Here is a 7,153-nt window from a genome sequence, read left to right on the forward strand (position 1 = left end):
ATTTTAGGTAACAACTAGAAAACATTTTTTCGAACTTATCCTCAAACAAGTTTGCTATTGGTAATGAATACTGCTGTATCATGAATCAGGTACGGCGCTATGCATTTTGCTGACTTTGTATGCAATAAATTCTGTTGTCAAGTGCCCTTCCCCCCAAATTCTAAAATTTTATTGCTTGATGCTTCGCTGAATTTTACAATTTTGCTGTACCTAAATTCTGCCGTACCGGCAGTGATCATGATTTCAAATCCCCCCCCCTCCCCGAGATTTACTGTGTTATCTGAAAAACAGCTCACAAGTTGCTAAAAATAGCTATAAAACTGATTCCACAGCTTTTAGCAACGGCCTCCCGTTGTGCGTTGTGGAAACTCAGCTTTTGAAAGAAAAGGAAGGGGAATAATTTCTCCCTGACTACAGTATAGATCAGTTCCGTGACTTTGTTTGAGCTACTGCAAAATGTTCTGAAGTAAACTTTTTTCTGTTTCGGCAACATTCATCTTGAGAATTCAATACCTGTTCATTAGCCCTTAGTAATTGACAGAAATGCTTTTAGAAAGTAGTGGGTTCATTGATACCAACAAAATGGTTGGTATCAATGAACTGGGGATACGTTAGTTTCAGATGTTGAGTTCAAATGAACCTTTCAAATACTAAAATAGTCCCTTTGCATAATCGAAAGGATTTCATCTGAGAATAATTTTTCTACTTAATAATGAGTTTTGCAGTACTTTTTAAATACTACTTGTATTTTTATTTTCGAAAATTTTCATAAATATTGTAATTAATTATTTCCAATTTTAATAACTCGCAGAAAAAACACAATTTTCAAGAAATTTTTTTATTATGGTTATTCAAACTTATACTAATATACAGCATCTTTTATATTCCTTATACATTTGACACTGCATGCTTCAACCTGCATGTAAGTTTCTCTTCCTTAGTAACTCTTTACCCAGAGACGTCTCAATGAAAGCCAAATCATGCACAAAATTTACACCTGAAAAAAAAAAAAAAAAAAAAAAGATAAAATATTTTTAACACCATATTCTCGAAAACAGAGTACATCACATACCCCCCCCCAAAAAAAGAGAAATTACAAGAAATACAAATTTCTAACAGAAAAATGCATTTTCAAACAGCTGAAATTGTTTCAGAAATTAATAATGCAGATAGCAAATGTAACATATGGCACTATTGCCACTCAGTGTAATCTCTGCATATCCTAAATTCTGCTGGCTGATGTCTTCGTAAGTTCTGAACATTTTTTTTGCCTCTAAATTCTGCTGCTCAGTGCCCTCTGCTAAATTATAAAATTTTGCTATGCACTATTATCTAAATTCTAAATATTTTGACTACCACTGGTTGCACTGGCCCTGATCAAAGCAAAGAGGCAAGATACTACCTGCTATTGATAAACTGCTTTATAAATACCACAGATCTAAATAAATATCAGTTTTACTTCCAAAACAGAATTATCTCACAGCTAAAGCATTGCCTTTGCAGAAAATCTTCTAAATGGAAATAGAATTGCATCCACATTACATGTGCAGAATTCCAATAATTCATTATAAACATAGTTCCAAACCACAGTTAGGCTTAGAACCCACAACAGTATTCTTCTTGGAAGTCTTCCTAAGAAAATGGTAGTATATTCAGGGAACATGTGGGCAAAATCATGACAGTATATCACAAGCCTAATTCTTGACCATACATACTAGAAAGATCACAGAAATTCCTCAGGGGAAGCTAGATTCATATAACAAAATTTCATGCAACATATGGCATATGGGAAAAAGCAAGGCACATTATAATCACTAGCATAGTTTATACCCAAATGAGTTGCAGATGGTGCACTATGTGCTCACAGCTGATTATCACTAATGCAGATATATATCTACTAATATTTAGAAGATGATGTCAGATCAGAATTGCATGAGAAATAAATCAAAAAACATCAATCAGATGCAGGAAATTGGTTTCAATCTGAAACAGCAGATGGATAATTGAAAAGGTTAGTAGAATTACCTTTTTTGCAGAAGCAGCATCTTCACAGAGGATATCCTAAGAGAAAACTAATATACACATCACACTTGATTTATACCATAGTACCACAACATAAGAATAAGTTAGACCCTTTATACTCCAGTCTTTCAACAGAAGTAGTGATTTTGAGATCTCCTCACAGAAATGGCTGGCATTCATGTTACATAGGAGTAAAACCACAATACTTCACTGCAAGCGCAGTTTACAGCAATAAATGGAAAGAAAGGTCTTCAGAGATGTCACTGAGAAGCCAAATGGCTAAAGGCAAATTCAAGTTAGAATTTTCAATAATTAATGTTGGCCAGATTAATTTGGAATAATTCTGCCTTCATATGTTTATTCACCTCACCAAACTCTTTATTATTAAACAATATTTACAAAATATATGTAGTTTATAACAAAAATTCTATCAATTCAAATACAGAGATTTCAAAATACAATATTTGTACTGATACAATAAAGCTAAAAAATACTTATTCACACCCAGAAAACTCAAATATACAATTGTTATTCAGAAGAAATGCAGTAAACAAAAAAAATAAACAAGAGACTTATAAAAGATAAATACAGTCAAAAGTCGTTAATTCGGACACCCATAATCCGGAATGATCTATAATCCAGACCTCAAAGCTAAAATCTTTCTGCGCATGCGCCGCGTTGATGCATGCGCATAGGCGTTCACGCGTGCATTCAAGACCTTTACGACTGCGCATATGCATCTGTGCCGTTGTATAAATGTCATAATTCCCAACTAACAACGCTTCGTAGTCAGACCTTGCTATGTCACAAAAACTAGTTTGGGCATTAAGCTTGAAGTTTTCAACTTTGTGCCAACTTGATATAAGAGTCGGCCAATCAGAGCATATACATGAAACTTATTGAGAGAGAAAGCTGTAGACACATACATGAATGCACAAATTTAGCTTCTCTAATTGGCTATGGCTTAGACCCTCTCTCGCAGGTGTGAATGGAACTCCCACATTTTATGCCTTATGATTATGCATCTATGACATTTATACCATCATCTGAAGAGCCTTAGGATGGCATACTAAGAAGATGCAATGTCTTGTGGGGATAAGCAATTTATACTCCTAAGCCTAAAAAAAAACTTGGGGAAAAAAAGATCACATGACTTAAATTTGTTGTCTAATTGCTCTAACTTGAGGCACATTACAAGAGGAAAGCAAAGGTAGTAATCAGAATTATTTAAAAAATTTTATCCTTATATTTTTCTTAAAAATTCTGTAAAGTAATAAAATTTTTGGCTTTCCTCAAATAAATATATATGGAAAAAATAATAGCCACATAATCACAGATTTCATTTTGTTATATTTTATTAACAAAATTTAAATTATTAAAAATCTCTTGAAAGAGATGAAGGGAACATAAAACATCATGAAAACAATGAAAAAGAAGCAATATTTAAAAAAGATAGTAGGCTTATTGATGAGACTCCCATCAAAAGAATCGAACCCCAAAATATTTTCATTTGCTTCAGTGTCCCGTCTGAAAATTTCACTGATTTCAATGAATATATTTTTAAATAAATCTTTTATTTTTAAGTTCTTTCATGCAAAACGTCCAAATTTGGTACAAATCAAATTCATCCCCCTCTTTTTGATAGCTACAATATTATATTTAACAGTTTTAATAGCTATCAGTATGTAAACAACATAATGTAACACCATAAAAGAAAAACATAAATGATGACATTTTAATTTTGGCATAGAGAAATACATATTTACCCCAAAAGAGAGCTTGTATTTCTACCTTCTACGTCAGAGTCAATAACTGAAATGTCCAGATCAGAACTGAGAAGAAAAGAACCATAATTAGTTTAATTAAGATACAATAACATGCTGACCAAGTATTAATTTAGAAGTCAAGCAACCAAAATCAGCATCATATTTCGAAATATTCACTATTTGAAAATAAAACGCTGATTTTGGTTGCTTGACTTCTAAATTAATACATAATTAGTTAACCATAATTAAGTAACTGTAAGAGTTTGAATATCATGCACAGCTAATATCTATTTTTGAAATAAACCAACTTACCTCAAGAAAGCCTGGTTTGTCTTAGGAACATTAGCTGTAACTTCTGGCGTAGAAAAGTCAAATTTTTCACTTTCAGACCTAAGAATGAAAGAAATAAACTGCTATAACATAATTAAAAAAAAAAAAAAAACATGAATAAATAAATAACACATAACAAATTTAAGCATTAAGCTATGTATGACTACCACCCATCTCAGACAGTGCAACAGATATTGCTGTATACTGTTTCGCCATACCTTGTGTAGCTATTATATCATGCTGTATAACCGCAGTTTAGAAAAATTACAAAATGTGTTATTTATATCTATTTAAAATGGTACATTACTACATGATTTGTAAGAATAAATTAGAGGGCTCTGCGAATGAAATTCCTTCCAATTAAAAAATGTAGGAATAAAGAAAATGCAGGAATTGCAAATGCAGAAATGAAAAAGGGATTATATTTTTTGCACGGAATCCAGATGACATATTTTTCAACATTTTAGAAATTTCAATATTAATTTTTGGGGCCTAAAATATTAGGCCCCTAAAAGCAGAATATAGTTTTTAAATGTTCAGACAATCTTCCTATGAGAAGAATTCTTTTGAGAAATACACATCTGAACCACAATTAAAAAACATGTACAAGAACAGAGCTAAGGACTTCTGTTTGCAGAAAGTCTGTCACATAACATATGAAAAGTTTCTTATTGGTAGATTTTTTATCAGACAGATATTTTATTGTTATATAGAGAAAGCATTCACTCCTTTTCTACTAGAGATAATTCAATTTGGACAATGGCAAAAAGGCTAAGCAAGCCTGAGCGTATTGGTCCCATTCTTGGCACTAGTATGGTTTACGCTCAAAATACACGGCAGATATTTTCTAATTACCTGCATCCCAATATCAATTCAATTCAGCTTTTGGTGGAATTTACCATTTGTGACATATTTTTCAAAAACTACACTTCACAACATGCATACATGACAAATACACAGAACCATAAATAAACAAGCAATAATATATATTTATATATAAATTTTACTAAATGATTATAAAATGTTCCAACGCTAAAAGAAAGTTTTAACATCCAAGTAAATGACATAATAAAAAAAAGCAAGTTGAACAGCAAGCACATGAATGAAATGTGCATACACCTGTAAAAATATACCATAGGTAACTGACAAAGCATTTCGTAGCAAACATATGACTATAAAATTTCCAATAATAGAATGTAATGATGGTGAATTCAATTTAGATCGCAAGAACATGCTCATACTTTTGAAAAGATTCAATTATTTCAGCAATTCCTTGTGAATTGGAATTTACCCTTTCAATATTTCCCAACAATTTAGTGTGAATGGAGGAATAAATTGTTATAACAGAATTGAACAATTATTAGCATCCCCTCATACACACACACACAAACATACACATACAAAAAAAAAAAAAAAAAAAAAAAAACCTTACTTTGTAAAAAAAAAAATCATCCGGGCAATGATTCTTCTTTGACACAGATGCAGTTGTATCAATAATTTCTGACCTTCAATAAAAAAAAAAATACTCATATTTTACTTCGGAATTAACTTACTACGAAATCATAAACACGAGGTAGTCGATATAAAGAATAAAATATTTCTCACCTTTCGAAAACATCCGCTTGTTCGGAATCTTCCACATCCCGGGAATTTAATTTCATATTTTTTTCTTGAGCTTGACGCTTTCGCTGAATTCTGGATCTCTTATTAACACCAGGATGTTTTTTCAGTCGTCCTTGATATTTTTGCATATTTTTGCTAACTGGCCACAGTACAAATAAATGTAAACAAACCGAGTGCGGAATAGCAATGCAATAGGGTTGCCGTAAACGTCATTCCTCTGACAGCTGACACTGTTTAGTGAAAACTGTGTATAAAGGAATATATGAAACGCTTCTAAATATTATTTAGAAAAAAATATGATTTATAACTGATATCAAAATCAATTACTTCGTGAATTTTTGCAGAAATAAGATTACAATGCTAAATTTTAACTCGTAGCGCCATCTATTGATGGCTTTCCAAACTACACATTAAAATTACGTCTTTCAAACTAATTTTTTTAAAATATAATATTTAAGTAAATTTCATTCCAAACCTGATTCTAACATTTTGATTCCAAAATTGACCTATTGCTTTATATTTCTGCCAAATTTCACGCAACATAGTTTCTTAATTAGCGATTCTGCGTGTAAACAAATTTTTAGTATTGTAATGCTGCTGTAGTAGACCACCTTAAAGAACCGTAATTTGCCCATTAATATCACATGACATATCCCATGATCTCTCATTTCCCTCACACAAAATAATGCGTAATCGGAACTGAGTACTGCTCACATTCTTACCAAAGTCCCAGGTAGTAACCTTTATCGCCTCCAAAATGTCGCCAAACTACCAGTTACCATATTGTAAAGATCAACCGAATTCTGTTTTCTTGACTTACATGGAAGAAAGTCTTTCGGAATTTCTTTTTTATTTTTTTTAACAGTTCCAATGTATTTCAGTCCATTTTTCAAGAATTCTGTGGTAAGTTCTATGGAAGAAAACCAATTGTCTGCTGTTACATTCCTGTTCGTATTAAAAATTGGTTTGCTCAAGCGCAGAACAGCTTGACTTGGTTTGCTGAATTTTTTCCAACTCTCTTCTACGCTAATTCCATCAAAGTCTTTTTCACAATAAAGGTATGCACTGTAAGCATAATTATTCCGGGCATCAGTCAAACACATAACTTATCCATATTTCACAGGCTTTTGGGGTACATACATTTTAAAGCAACACTTTCCTCTAAATCCAACAAGCATTTCATCAATGCAGATGCAAGTGCCTAATGTGTACGCTTTCTGGGAGTTATAAATGAATAAATTCATCACTTCAGAAATAAGTGCTGCCGGATCAGATTTCTTTCGTTCTTCCCTATCATCTGGGTTATCAAATCGCAAATTTGAAAGTAAAAATTTAAAATGTTTCATTGACATAACTGCACGAAAAATATTGCGGCCAGTTCCATCCGTGGCAAATAAACATTCAATATCTTC

The 7,153-nt window shown here is 32.1% G+C and overlaps 1 long non-coding RNA gene across 1 annotated transcript; it reads right to left on the minus strand.

Annotated features, from left to right (window-relative positions):
• Positions 1-887: 887 nt before the first annotated feature.
• LOC146998339 (uncharacterized) lies at positions 888-5,868 on the minus strand. The gene is made up of 5 exons (XR_015040456.1): positions 5,724-5,868; positions 5,551-5,623; positions 4,101-4,178; positions 3,789-3,854; positions 888-997 (listed from the first exon to the last, which is right to left on the minus strand). It is a non-coding gene; the product is annotated as an uncharacterized LOC146998339 (long non-coding RNA).
• Positions 5,869-7,153: the final 1,285 nt, after the last annotated feature.

Source organism: Stegodyphus dumicola, chromosome 3 (assembly GCF_044657685.1).
Source record: "Stegodyphus dumicola isolate Sdum_Otavi_A_Nest chromosome 3, ASM4465768v1".
Taxonomy (NCBI): domain Eukaryota; kingdom Metazoa; phylum Arthropoda; class Arachnida; order Araneae; family Eresidae; genus Stegodyphus; species Stegodyphus dumicola.